This window comes from Ambystoma mexicanum, chromosome 1p (genome assembly GCF_040938575.1).
Source record: "Ambystoma mexicanum isolate Mex_15411 chromosome 1p, UKY_AmexF1_1, whole genome shotgun sequence".
NCBI lineage: Eukaryota > Metazoa > Chordata > Amphibia > Caudata > Ambystomatidae > Ambystoma > Ambystoma mexicanum.
In genome coordinates, this window is record NC_090921.1 from 40,491,330 (window position 1) to 40,506,571 (window position 15,242).

The window sequence follows — 15,242 nt, forward strand, 5'->3', positions numbered from 1 at the left end:
TCTTCCTCGTAGGAGGAGAAGGCCAGATTAGCGGAGTGGACCCCCAAAGGTTTAACCTTACACCGGGGATCCCCCTTCACGTGCTCAGTTGCTCCACAAGCAAAACAAGATCCATTGTGTCCGTTTACATAGGGAGGCTTATGGTAACCAGAGTTCGGTTTCGGAGGCTGATCTCCACTACCCTGTGAGTTCTCTTGTGTCTTACCCTTATTTTTCTTTTTGTGGCCCTTTTGAGAAGAAGATTTACAGATTCTCCACCCTCCTTATCTTTGGACTTTTTCCCTTTCTCCTACTTACCAGGATGAGTTTTGTCCTTATGGGACACTCAATGTGACACCCATAAGTCTGCTGCAATGGCAAGCCTCTTAGGATCTATCTCCTTCGAATCAGCCAAATGCTGCTTAAGCTCCAGGGAAGAAGATGCAAAAATATGTTCCAGCATGACAAGACTTATCATACCTTCAAAGGTAGAAACCTTATAACCTTCAACCCAGCCAGTCAAGTTTTTTAAGGAGTTGGTTACATAAGATACCCAAGTACCACTTTCATTTTTCTTTTACTCTCGGAATCGTTTTGAATATTGGGCAGGAATCTTTCCAAACTTTAAAATGAGAGTTTGCCTTAACATTGCGAAATCCGCTCGCTCAGCCTTCGACATTTCCATAATGGCACTACAGCCAGAATGGGGCAGTCGGCTGAGTAACCAGGCAATCTTATCAGCATTGTCAACTTGTTGAACTTCACATGCATACTCAAACATATCCAGCCAGTCCATAATGTCATTCATTTCCTCATACACACTGAGCAGATCTTTCGGAAATCGTGGATGAGAGGAGGCCCCAGACCCATGTCCAGGACCCTTGGATCCATTTGCAACCTGATGTCAGACTGTTCACCCTCACCACCCTTCTCCTCACCTGTGGCTTCCTCTTGCTTGTCCTTGGAGTGTTTGGAGAATCTTCGGGGAGTTCTGGTATCTTCCTTTGTAGACTTGTCTCTGGACCTCCTGTCATGCAAGTAGGGTCTGGCTCCCTCGGAGGCCACCTCGACAGGAGGTGGGACCTGTCTTGGGGGGCCTCGAGGAGCCAAAGCCCCGCGACAGGGAAAAGACCGATGGACGGTAAAAAACCCTGTGTAGTCTCTTCCTGAGATGGTATTGAATGTGAGACTCTCCAATAGCGGATGTGGTAGCGAGTGATCCGGAGTGAACCCAAGAAACAAGTGGATCAAGCGAGTTCGTTCTGTCCACCAAAATGAAGATGGCTTGAGGAAAAGAAGGCAGGATCCAATCCGTGGAGACTTGGCCGGATAAAAGGTAGCAGCAACGAGAAGCAATGAGGGAGGAAAGAGAAGAGGGAAAGAGCCCGGTACAGGGACACAGAGCAGAGAGGGAAAGGTAGGAAAAGAGGGAGAAGCAGTTAAAGTCCCTACTTACCAGAAACAGTTGGATCCACGAAAGGCACAGAGAGGAACACGAAGATACGCGAGGATGGCGGCGGACCGCTAGTACGAGTGGCAAGATGCCGAAAGCAAAGGGAAAGTCTGATAAGGCGTGACGGACAAGTGCCGTGAAAGGACAAAAGGGAATAGGGAAAGGCAGAGTAAAACGGAGGTAAGGCAAGCGGGTAGGAATAAGCACTACGGGGGGCACTGAAGGAGCTAAACGGAGTATTTAGCTGAGCGCTGGTATCACAAGGAGTAACAACACAGATACAATGCGCCGGGAGGTGGGCAGGGCTTGCTTAAATAACAAAGGCAGCCATGTTGGATGAGGACTGGACTGCTAAGTGAAGGTTCTCCGCGGTGAAAACTTCCACTTCTGCCATAGCTTCCATGGATGGATCCTGACAGTATAACCCTTCTCCCTCCGAAAGCCCCCTGGTTTTCTCGAGTATCTTTGGTGAAACTCTCTCAGTAATCTTGGAGCATGCAGGTGGTGTCTGGGTTCCCAGGTTCTTTCTTCAGTGGAGAAACCCTTCCAATGGACAAGATATTGGAGACTGCCTTGATAATACCGAGAATCCACTAGGTATTCCACTTCATATTCTTGTGGTTCTACTGTGGACGGAGTCTTGGTTTTCCGAAACTTTCGTGAGAAAGGATCCACCTTATATTCTTTAAGCAGTGATGTGTGGAAAACAGGGTGTACTCTCTGGAGGTTCTTAGGCAGGCGGATTTCGTATGCCACTGGGTTTATTTGTTTCACTATAGGATAAGGACCCAGATATCGTGGAGCAAATTTGCCGGTGTGTATCCACTTGGGTAGATATCTTGTGGATAACCAGACCCTTTGTCCGGACTTCCAATCTGGGTTGGGCCTTCTGCTTCTGTCGGCCCACTTCTTTTGTGCTAGTTTGCTGTCCTCTAATGCTTCTTTTGCCAACTTATGTACCTTCTTTAGTTCTGATAACCGGTCATCTATGGCAGGAGATTTGGTGGGGTGCATTCCGGACCAAGGCATCTGCTGAGGATGGTAACCATAAGTGCAATAGAAAGGACTCATTCTAGTCGAGGTGTGGTAGTTGTTGTTATAGGCGAACTCGACCTGCGCGAGGTAGGAAGACCAGTTCTCCTGTCTGTTGCTGCAAAAACATCTTAAGTACTGCTCAAGTCCGGCATTGAGTCTCTCTGTCTGACCGTTGCTCTGTGGGTGAAAGCCTGACGACAGTGCTCTGTGAATCCCCAACTGTTGACACAACGATGTCCAGAATCTAGAGGTAAATTGGGTACCTCTATCCGAGACTATGGTTCGAGGCAGGCCATGCAAGCATACTATATCCCGGAGGAAGACTGAAGCAGTCTTTGGAGCTGACGGAAGACCTTCCAATGCTGAGAAGTGGGCCAGCTTACTGTATGAATCAATAGTTACCATGATTGCGGTCATTCCTTCTGATTTTGGTAGATCGACAATAAAATCCGTAGACACGTGTTCCCAAGGCTGGGTGGGTAGGGTAGGTTGTTGCAGTTTGCCCAAAGGTTTGCCTGTTTGGTATTTGTTGGCTGCACAAATCGGGCAGGTCGAAACGTATCTCTCTACATCCTTGTGGAGTTCTGGCCACCAAAACCTTCGATTTATGAGATCCTGGGTCTTCCTGATACCGGGGTGTCCAGCGAGGGGGGTATCATGACACCAGGAGAGGATCTGTTCCTGAAGTCCTTTAGACGGGAGAAACAACCCAGTACCGTGGTAGTACAAACCATCATCGGCCAGATTGACAGTGGTTGGTATGGTTGATAGCGAACCGTATTGGGAGGTAAGTTCTTGCAAAAAGAGAGAGACACCTGCCGTGATCTTAAGGTTGGGAAATAAGAGATCGTGATCTTGATTATGGTCAGTTTCTTCTCCTGGACATCTGGAGAGGGCATCTGCCATCTTGTTCTCTGATCCTGGTAAATAGGTGATGTTAAAGTCATATTGAGAGAAGAAATATGCCCATCTAGCATGTCGGGCGTTGGTACACTCCATCTGCTGTAACACTCTTAGGTTACGATGATCAGTTCGTACTTGAAATGGGTGTGCTGCTCCTTGTAACAAGTGCCTCCACTCTTGGCATGCCAGTTTGATGGCCAATAGTTCTCTTTCTAAAACAGAGTAATTTCGTTCGCTTTTGGTCAGGGTCTTGGAATAATACGCTACTGGATGCGTGAGACCGTCTTCTGCCTCTTGCAACAGAATGGCTCCCACTGCTCCCCCCGAGGCATCAGTTTCCATTATAAATGGTTTTGTTTGTTCTGGTTGCACTAGTATGGGAGCGGAGGTAAACAGCTCCTTGAGCTGTAAGAAGGCTCTTTTCTGTTCTGGTCCAAAGGCGTACTGAACCCCTTTTTTAAGGAGACCTGTAATGGGTAACATCAAGTTAGAAAAGTTGGGGATAAATTGGCGATAGAAATTTGCCGAACCTAGGAAAGACTGGATCTCTTTGGCACTTCTTGGCTCCTTCCAGTCCAGGATCGCCTTTATCTTTCCGGGTTCCATCTTGATCCCTTCCTTCGAGAGGACATAACCTAGATAAGAGACAGAGGTTACTTCAAACTGGCACTTTTCTGGTTTGACCAGGAGGTGATTTGCTCGGAGTCGATGTAACACTCTTTTGACCTGTTCACGATGGTCCAGTAGTTCTTGAGAATATATCAATATGTCGTCTAGATAAATGACCACCGAGACAAACAACATGTCGGAGAAAATCTTGTCGATAAACCTCTGAAAGACCGCAGGGGCATTTACCAGGCCGAAGGGCATAACCCTGTATTCATACAATCCTAATGGGGTCTGAAATGCGGTCTTCCACTCGTCACCTCTCCTCACTCTGAGGAGATGGTAGGCTCCTCTAAGGTCCAATATGGTGAAGTAAGAGGCCCCTCTCACAGTTTCTAGGATGTCCCTTATGAGTGGCATAGGGAAGCGATTGCAGATTGTGATCCGATTTAACCCTCTGTAGTCGATGCAGGGACGTAGTTCGGTGGTGTCCTTTTTAGGAATGAAAAACAGTGAAGCCCCCCCTGAAGACCTTGATTCCTGTACTAGACCGTTCTGCAGGTTGTCATCCAGATATCTTCTTAACGCCTGTTTTTCGGAAAGAGATAGGGGAAACATCCTGCCAAATGGGACAACAGACTCCGGGGTAAGTTCTATGGCACAATCCTCTGGCCGATGAGGAGGTAAGAGTTTGGGTGTAGTGTCTTCGAAGACCTCAGCATATTCTTGGTACTGACGGGGAACCGATGAGACCACCTTGAGTGGAGGGGATCCCTTGTCCTTGTCCTTTCCTTTGACACGAAGGGCAGATTGACAATGCTGTTCACAGTAGGAAGAATCTAAACGCACACAGTTGGTAGTCCAGTTTATTTGCGGATTATGTCTTCTTAGCCAGGGTATTCCTATCACCAAGGGAAAGTGGGCTGCTCTAATGAGATCGAATACCAGCAGTTCCTGATGCTCTCCCAAATCCAGACGTAAGGGTATCGTCTCGGATTGGATTGGGCCTGAGGACAGGGGGTACCATCCACTCCTTCTACTGGAATGGGCCTATCCTTCTGCTTAAAGGGGATCTGTTGTTCTCGAGCCCATCGTTCGTCCATAAAGTTCCCTGCGGCACCGCAGTCCAGCATGGCTAAGACCTCCACACATGAAGTTTTGGTTGTCCAGAGTTTGACTCGAAATACCATCAGGCTGTTATCCTCACTTAATTCTGTTGGTCTGGTAAGGTTGCAAGGACTGTATCTTGTCCCCCCGAGACCTCCCTTGCAAAGGACCGAGGGTGGAAGTTTTCCTTCCTTCTTGGACGAACTTCCAGGCAATCTCTGAGGAGGTGCTTTGAAGAGCCGCAATACATACAGAGGCCTGAATCCCTGCGTCTTTTGCGTTCTGCAGGCGTGAGAGGGCCTCGGGTTGCCCCTATCTGCATAGGTTCCTCTCGGGTGGACGGTTCCCTCGAAGGGTGAGGAGCTGGGCTGGATGAAGGCTGGCTAAGATGAGGTCTTCTCTTTTCCAGGCAGCGTTCGTTGAGACGATACTCTAATTGGAGAGTGAGTGACATGAGATCTTGAAAGGACGGAGGTCGAGCTACTCGGGCTAACTCATCCTTCAACTCATCCTTAAGTCCCCTCCGAAAGATCGTCTGTTTGGCAGATTCTGGCCAATCTGTTTTCGCCACCAGTCTCAGGAAGCAAGATATGTAGGTCTGTACATCCGTGTTTCCTTGTTCTACATCTAGTATTGCTTCAAAAGAGGTGTACAAAACCTCAGGACGATCGAATCTGGCCTTGAAAAGGTCCACAAATGAGTCATAATTAGCCAGTGCAGGATCATTTATTGTTACCAACGGGGTGGCTCAGGCCAAGGCATTTCCGGTGAGATTAGCTATGAGGAACCCCACCTTCGCTCTGGCTGTTTCAAAGGCGTGGGGACGAAAGGCAAAATATACGTGGCAGGCGTCTAAGTACTCCTTTAGACCGCCTGGATAGCCATCATATTTTCCGAAGGATAAAGGCATGGGTGGTAGGTCTCCTTGGTCGTCCCTATGTAGGACTACTTGTTGGCGTAGGGCGGCATTTTCGGTTTTCAGGGATTGGACTTCGAGGGTTAGTCCCTGCAATGCTGCCACCAGCTCCTGATACTGTACAAGGGAAGCCATATACTGTCCAGGCATTGTATTCTGTCAGACTGTTCATCCTCACCACCTTTCTCCTCACCTGTGGCTTCCTCTTGCTTGTCCTTGGAGTGTTTGGAGGATCTTCGGGGAGTTCTGGTATCTTCCTTTGTAGACTTGTCTCTGGACCTCCTGTCATGCAAGTAGGGTCTGGCTCCCTCGGAGGCCACCTCGACAGGAGGTGGGACCTGTCTTGGGGGGCCCCGAGGAGCCAAAGCCCCGCGACAGGGAAAAGACCGATGGACGGTAAAAAACCCTGTGTAATCTTCCTGAGATGGTATTGAATGTGAGACTCTCCAATAGCGGATGTGGTAGCGAGTGATCCGGAGTGAACCCAAGAAAGAAGTGGATCAAGCAAGTTCGTTCTGTCCACCAAAATGAAGATGGCTTGAGGAAAAGAAGGCAGGATCCGATCCGTGGAGACTTGGCCGGATAAAAGGTAGCAGCAACGAGAAGCAATGAGGGAGGAAAGAGAAGAGGGAAAGAGCCCGGAACAGGGACACGGAGCAGAGAGGGAAAGGTAGGAAAAGAGGGAGAAGCAGTTAAAGACCCTACTTACCAGAAACGGTTGGATCCACGAAAGGCACAGAGAGGAACACGAAGATACGCGAGGATGGCGGCAGACCGCTAGTACGAGTGGCAAGATGCCGAAAGCAAAGGGAAAGTCTGAAAAGGCGTGACGGACAAGTGCAGTGAAAGGACAAAAGGGAATAGGGAAAGGCAGAGTAAAACAGAGGTAAGGCAAGCGGGTAGGAATAAGCACTACGGGTGCACTGAAGGAGCTAAACGGAGTATTTAGCTGAGCGCTGGTATCACAAGGAGTAAAAATACAGATACAACGTGCCGGGAGGTGGGCGGGGCTTGCTTAAATAACAAAGGCAGCCATGTTGGATGAGGACGGGACTGCTAAGTGAAGGTTCTCTGCGGCGAAAACTTCCACTTCTGCCATAGCTTCCAAGGATGGATCCTGACACCTGAAGCTTGGCCAGTTCCAACTGGTGATCCCTGTCTTTCTGTTTTTCTGCCTGTTCGATTTTTAGCTTGACCCTATTGAACTCAAGCTCTTCCTGTAGTTTGGCCATATTGAACTCAAGCTCCTTCTGCCTAAATAGCAGCTCTTGCTTCTTGAATTCAAGCATGGCCTCCCCATCGACACTGGCAGGGGAAACATTAGACATCTCATCCTCCCTGTCCTCGTGGTCGCGGTGGACCAGTGCAGCGGCAGAACCGTCGGTTCTACTAGTGAGAGCAGCCCCACCTCCTTCCGCACTGTCCTCAGAAGTTATAGCGTCAAGCTGCGCTTCTTGCCACGCCACGATTCTTTGGATCATATCCAATTTGGTGCCTTGAGAGGATACACCCCTCTCCGCACACATCTTTTTCAATGTTTGGGATTTAGAAGCATTTAAAGTTAACAAGGTATTTGTTTCCATACTGTTAGATAGGACTATGGCCTTTTAAAAGCTATACTACGACAATTCACTACGTGTCCTGGTAGGAATAACTTGAAATGCCTTCGCTCGTGCACAACACTGGATACCTTCAGTCGTATCCCACCGCTGTACACCAATTTGTTAAGATGGATTTCTGAACTCTGTCCTGGAGGGGCAGAGGTTAAGAAGGCCAGCCTAGTTTCTTGGAACAGGGTAACCTCTGGACAAGCCAGACCAATCAAGGTAGCGATCATGGCGGTCAAGACTAGGTCTCAAGAGGGGTGAGGGTGACTGAAAGCCCACAATGAGCACACAAAGGAAGGACACTTACAAATTACTCCAAGCAGGTGTTATATTAAAAATATAGACACATTTATTACAAGGCCTTTGTAACATTGACCGTAGCAAGAAATCACAATAAAACTCAAGTAAACCAACACATCACAATCAAATACAATATATATACAATTACCAACGAGTCTAACGAGTTAGACGCACGAAATGTGTAGACCACCTAGATGGGGAGGAAAACAGGCAGTGCGAATAATAGTTAGACCCAGTCCGCCTTCAGAGGCACCTAACTAGAAGGAAGTCCGAGCTCTACGAAGAGTGGAGCCTTGTGCTCAAAAGCACCAGCACACGCGGGTGCCAACGGGCAAAGGGGAGTCTCTTCAAGGGAATCAGGCAGTTTAGTTCGATGAACAAATGAAGATGAACAGAGCTCCGTGACTAAAGGGCAGCCTCCACTGTGGGCAGAAGCAGAGCGCGAGTACGGAAAGGCGTGCTGTTAGACACAGCAGGGGAAAGCTATGGGCTACTGCAGGAGGGCGACCAGTTCCTAGCGATGCTACTCACCGGTCCCCGATGCAGGCAGACCCAGGCTTCTCCGCGTCAGTTTCAGTGCTGGCAGGTTCAGATATGAGCAGGGGACGTCTCGGCATCGTGTAGATTCCGCAGCAGCAGAAGTTGAGTTGAGGATGTCCCAAAAGCAGTGAACCCGCACAGTTTGTTACCACAGCAGGGCAACGGAGCGGCCGTGTGTATTTCAGCCCAATGTACACTACTCACTTCCGACCTGGGTTACAGAGCAAGACTCCTGGGTAGGCTGGTCAGTCTGCTGGATGGCCCAGAGACACTTCCGAAGGCGTACGTGCAGGAGATGGTGAAGATGCCGAGAATAGTTGTTCCCACTATTCCAAGGGGTCGAAGTACCAGTACAGGCCTGCTTGTTCGATCAGAGGTAGAAAGGGTTTCACAAAGCGACAGCAGTGCAGAGGAGCAGTCCTTCAGCGGGTCACCAGCGATTCCTCGGTTCAGCCTTGTAGTTGCAGGATACTTCGCTCCTGTATTCCTTCGTTCGTGAGAACTCAGGAGATCGACATGGTAGTGGTGCTTCCAGCCCCCTCTTATCCACGGTTCCCTTCATGCCAAAACGGAGGGGACCCAATAGGAGATCTGCTCACAAAACACTCATACCATACGTGGACCTATCACGGACCACGGTGGTCGCAGGCATTCACGACACACTAGACTCTCTGGCACCCAGGATGTGTATTGGGACAAGACATCCCAGCCCACATCCTGGAGGCACACACAAGGCCTGGAGAAGCCTGCGAAAGCATTTGTGTTTCGCTGGAAAGTGTAACGCTCACCTGATTCCCACGGAGGCGCAGGTCTGGCTTCAAGTGCTGATGCTTCTTCAATGGTGAAGCGCAGGACTCTGAAGATGGACAGGAAGGGCCCTCTACTCTGGCTTCTACGGCTCGCAGGAATATTCCCCTGTGCGTGAAAAGGGGGTATTACCTACTGACTGAGTTATGCTCAAGCCTCCCACTCTCTTCCAACCCTCCACGATACCCTTCCACGATTCCCCGTGAAGTCTCACCTTAGGGTCTGAAAGGACGAGCTCTCCATCCTGCTTCTGACGGAGGGGCGCGTTGAACCCAGTTACTTCACTGGATTGAGGTTGGATGGGAGTTCAGGTAAGCTTGATTATACTGGTAGGCGCTGTAAAAGTTCTGTTGCAAGTTCAAAAGTTCAAGCTTTAAATAATAATGTTCATTGTCTTTTTTCAGGTGATGAATGAAGATTCCTTTGGAGACTTCTTGCAACAAAGTGCTGATGTTGATGTCTTTTCCCCATAGGGGCCGTGGTTCGGAATGCCAGAGATATGGCGCCGACCCGAAGTGAAACGTGCAGTTCCAGTAAAGGTCTGGTAAGTCCTAGATGAGCACTCAGGTAATGTTTTTTCATTCGCTCATCTAATGTCTTTGTCTTTTTTCCCCATAGGGGCCGGGGTCCTGCTTGGAAGCAGCAAGACCCGAAATGAAATAGGAATGACCCAACAGGTAAGTCTTAGAAGGAAACTGAGCTTTTCCTAGTCCCTTCCTTCTCTCACCTCTTGTTGTTGTCTTTTTCTCTAGGCTCTGGGAAGTGGCTGTGTATCCGGATGATCGCTGCTGAAGATGGAGGAACCCAGGAAAGGTGAGTGAACTGCAGCGCTGCAGCGATGGTAACGAAATGCTTTTAAAAATGATGTCTTCCCTTTCAGGATCGTCGGTGATGTCTCCGTGGTGCAGATTAGCTGGTCGGTCTATTGTATCCCTTTGCAGGTGACCCAGGAAGCTGACAGGCGTGGCTGAAGTCCAGATGCAGGAGCTGACACGGTGAGCGTCCAGCTGCGAGGAGCAGAACAACGCGAAGCGTGAGTTGCTGATCGGGTGTGGTTTAAATAGCTTTGGAAGAAGTTCCAAGTGTGTATCCTTCCTCCAATCAGGTATGTATCCTTCCCCGACCACACCCGGGTGGAAAGTAGTCCCACAGGTAAAGTAGTTCCTATTCAGGCCTCAAGAGGGCCTGGATGTGGCAGCATGGTCTGCATCAGGTAAGTGCACATTAAAACACTTGAACACATGTCTAGCTTTATGAGCCTGGCGCCTAAGGCGCCAGGACAGTGGTCCAACATGAGCCTGGCGCCTAAGGCGCCAAGACTGAGTCCAAAGGTCCCCAGCTTGGGCCCGCTGGCACTCCCCTGGGGGAAATGATGCCTGCCTCTGGGGTTGCTGGGTCGGACCTGGCTCCTTGGAGGTAGGCATCATGACAGTACCCCCCCCTCAAGGCCCCTCCCAAGGTTCTTCCCTCCGGGGGTTTGGGCTTGTTCGGAATTCTCTGGTGAAACCTTTGTACTAATCGAGGTGCGTGGACATGGTTACTAGGCTCCCACGATCTCTCCTGAGGTCCATATCCTTTCCAGTCAACAAGATAGAAGAGTTTCGACTTTACCACCTTGCAGTCTAAAATGTCTTTAACTTCGAATTCTAATTCCCCTTCAATTTGAACTGGATCTGGAGGCTTGGACAATCGGGTTCCTAGTTGTACTGGCTTCAAAAGTGATGCATGAAAAACTGGATGAATACGCATGTTGGACGGTAGATCCAGTTTAAAGGCCACTGGGTTGATTATAGCTTTGATGGGATAAGGTCCTATGAATCTGGGATTGAAGGTTCGCGAGCTCTTGAGGGGTAAATGTTTAGTTGCTAGCCATACCTGGTCTCCTACTTGGTAAGGAGGAGTTTTACTTCGGTGCAAATCAGCGTTTTCTTTATACTTTTTCTTGGCTGCTGTAAATGAGTTGCAGCTTCTTTGAAGGCTCGGGTTATTGTGGAATGCAGATGATTTACTGCAGGCATTTCCAAGGTCAGAGGTGGATCTAGATCAGAGGTCCGAGGATGGTGACCATACAAAGTATAAAAGGGGGTTTGTCCGGTTCCAGAATGCACTGAATTGTTGTATGCATATTCTGCGATCCAAAGGATGTCTTTCCAATTTAACTCGGATTGGTGTAACATGCACCGAAGATATTGCTCGGGAGTCTGATTGGTTCTCTCGGTTTGTCCGTCGGTCTGGGGGTGGTGGCTGGTGGATAACCGCACATCTATTTGTGCTAGTTGGCAACACTTCTTCCAAAAATGTGAGATAAATTGACTTCCACGATCCGAGACTAAAATGGAAGGGAAACCATGTATGCGAACTATATTCTCCAGGAATTCCTTGGCCAAGGTGGAAGCTGAAGGCAAACCCTTTAAAGGGATAAAGTGGGCCATTTTGGAGAATAGGTCCACAATTACAAGGATTGTGTTGTAACCAGCACAAGGAGGCAGATCTGTTATAAAGTCCATTGACAGGGTGTGCCATGGTGCCGGTGGAATATCCAAGGGTTGAAGTAGGCCGGCTGGCCTTTTCTTTTGAGCCTTGTTTTGGGCGCAAATTCCACAAGACAGTACAAAAGACTTTATGTCTTTTCTCCAAGAAGGCCACCAGAAGTGGCGTTTGATTTTTTCCTCCGTTTTAGCGATACCAGGGTGTCCTTCCATTAAAGATTCATGATGATGGGCAATAACAAGTTCTTGCAATTCTTTACTTGGCAGAAACAACCGCTCCTGGAAGTAGGGTAAGTCATCCTTAACGGTGTAATGAGGACCCTTTTGACTCCATTCCAGTAAGGTTGAAGAGTCTAGAAGTTGTTTTACTTGCGTTGGATATCCTCAATAGATTGCAATGAAGTTAAGCCTAAGATTCTTTGCTCAGGTATGATGGGCACAGGTTCTAAGCTCGAATTAGGTTCTTCCATGCCAATCCTGGATAAGGCGTCTGCTTTTCCATTCTTGCAGCCAGGGCGATAGGTAATTACAAAATCAAATTCTGCAAAGAATAGAGCCCATCGGAGTTGTCGGAAAGATTGAGCTTTGGCCGTCTTTAAATACTGTAAGTTTCTGTGGTCCGTAATTACGGTGATGGTGTGTCTTGCCCCGAGAAGGTAGTGACGCCAAGCCTTGAAAGCAGATTTGATGGCCAGTAACTCTTTATCGGTAATTGCGTAGTTGATTTCAGGAGGAGAAAATTTTCTGGACCAAAAGGCCACTGGGTGTAGTTGGTTAGTTTTTGGGTCCCTTTGCGACAGTACAGCTCCCATGGCCGAACTGGAAGCATCGGTTTCCACTATGTACGGGAGATCTGGGTGCGGGTGCTTCAATACAGGTGCAGAGGTGAATTTGGTTTTCAGGTCCTGGAAGGCTTGTTCGGCCTCAAGAGTCCATTCGAAGTGTTTGTTTTTCTTTAGGAGAGCGGTGATGGGTTGGACTGTTCGGGAAAATTCCGGGATGAATCTTCGATAGAAATTAGCAAAGCCGAGCATGCTCTGAACTCCCTTCACCGAGCTTGGAGATGGCCATTTGAGGATGGCGTCCACCTTTCGCGAGTCCATTCGGACTCCTTGAGGTGTCAGGATGAATCTGAGAAACTCAACTTCTGTGGTATGAAAAACGCATTTTTCGAGTTTTGCAAATAGTCTGTGCTGGCGCAGTTTCTCAAGAACTGCCCTAACATGTTTTCTGTGATCAGATTCTGAAGAAGAGTACACCAGGATGTCGTCAATGTAAACAATGACGCAGACATCGATAAGTTCCCGAAGAACATCATTCATGAAGTACTGAAAGGCGGCAGGTGCATTGCACAAACCGAAGGGCATCACCTGATATTCGAAGAGCCCAAATTTGGTGCGGAATGCAGTCTTCCATTCGTCGCCTTCTTTTATGCGCACTAGGTGATAAACTCCTCGGAGATCTAACTTGGTATACACACAAGCGTCTTTCACCTGGTCGATAAGCTCAGGGATCAAGGGCAGAGGATAACGATTCTTAATCGTTATTTGATTTAGGGCGCGATAGTCTATACACGTTCTAAGGTCGCCTTCTTTTTTTGGCACGAAGAACAGAGCTGAAGAGACAGGAGACTTGGACGGGCGAATAAAACCATTGGCTAGGCACTGATCTAAATACTGACGCAAATGCAGGTTCTCAGGTTCCGTAAGAGCATAAATCCTACTACAAGGTAGTTGAGCATTGGGTACCAGATCGATCTGGCAATCATAAGACCGATGGGGAGGTAACGTGTTAGCCTGTTCTTTCTGAAAAACGTCTTCGAATTCTTGGTATTCTGACGGTAGCTGTACAGGGGTGGAAGTTGCTGTGGCTAGACCCATAGCTGGATTTCTTGGATAACAAGTTGGTTCACAATCAGGAAAACTTATCTTCTTTGCTCGCCAGTCAATTCTGGGATTATGTGTTTCTAACCAAGGAATCCAAGAATTACTTGAAATTGTGGGGCCTTGATCACATCAAACACGATTGCTTCCCGATGTCCATCCTGACCCACCAGTGTCACTTCAACAGTGGAATGCGTTACAGGCCCTGAGGCTATTTCGGTTCCATCTACTGTAGTAATGACATCTTGGGTTACTTTCGGGCGGAGAGGAAGCTTAATCCTGGAAGCCAATTCACGGTCTATGTAATTTCCAATAGCTCCACTGTCGATGTATGCTTTTATAGCATGCAACTGCTGAGGCTGTTTTGGGTCCACGAGCACCATTGGCATGACGAAATGCGAGGTCAAAGAGTTAGTTTTCAAGCTCGGCAAGCGGACCCCTACGCTTGCCGGGCTAGGTCGTTTCCCGAATCAGGTGTCTCTAATTCATTATCAGTAGCTCCAACCACCTTCTTAAGTGGTTTAACTGGACAATTTCGAAGAAAGTGACCGGAAGTCCCGCAATACAGACAAAGTTGCATTTGCCGCCTTCTCTCTCGTTCTTTCTGCGTTAATGGTCCTTTAACACCACCGATTTGCATAGGTTCAGATACGTCGGTACTCTTGGAGGTAGCGTGGGTTTTGATCGGTGCTCGGTTTTCATACTTGAACCGATCTGCTTTTCTGTTTTGAAGTCTGTGATCAAGTTGAACCACCAAGTCAATGTAGTCTGCGCAGACCTGGGGTGGGTTTACTATCTGAGCTAGAACATCCTTAAGCTCTCCGCGCAGGCCTCGATGAAACAATGTGATCCTTTTGCTTTCTGGCCATCCAGTTTCCACAACCAGTCTGTTAAAGGTGGCCATGTAGGACAGAAGATCCTGATTACCTTGTCGTAAGGATAGCAGTTCGTTATCAAGGGCCTGTCCTTGAGAGTGTCGAGCGAACAATCTTTCCATGCTGGCCTGGAAGCCCTGAAAATTCTGGAGGATGGGATCATCCTGATTTACCAATGGAATAGACCAATCGGCAGCACTGCCACTGAGGTAAGATAGTATAAAGGCTACCTTGGTCTGGTCGTTAGGGAAGGCTCCGGGTCTGCATAGAAAGTGTAAACGACATTGGTTCATAAAGACGGCATATTTCTTGGGATCCCCCGCAAAACGTTCAGGCGGGGCCAAAGGCATGTGTCCAGATAGATTAATTTGTACCGGGTTACTCAAACCCATTGATGTGGAAATGTCTCCGGAATTAGGTAAAGGAGTGTGCCCTGCCTGGGCCTGTAATAACCTTTTGGCTATGTCATCAGTTCTTTCCTTAGATAAGATCAGTTCTCTTTTGAGAGCGTTAGTCTCCTGGCGGGCTGAGTGCACCCCTGCCCGTAATTCCTCCAAAAGCTGGGCCAGCTGGTCAGTCTCGGAAGTCTCCATAGCGCCCGGGTGGGAAATTGTGGGTAGGCTTCGCGTTCTGTAACGCTCACCTGATTCCCACGGAGGCGCAGGTCTGGCTTCAAGTGCTGATGCTTCTTCAATGGTGAAGCGCAGGACTCTGAAGATGGACAGGAAGGGCCCTCTACTCT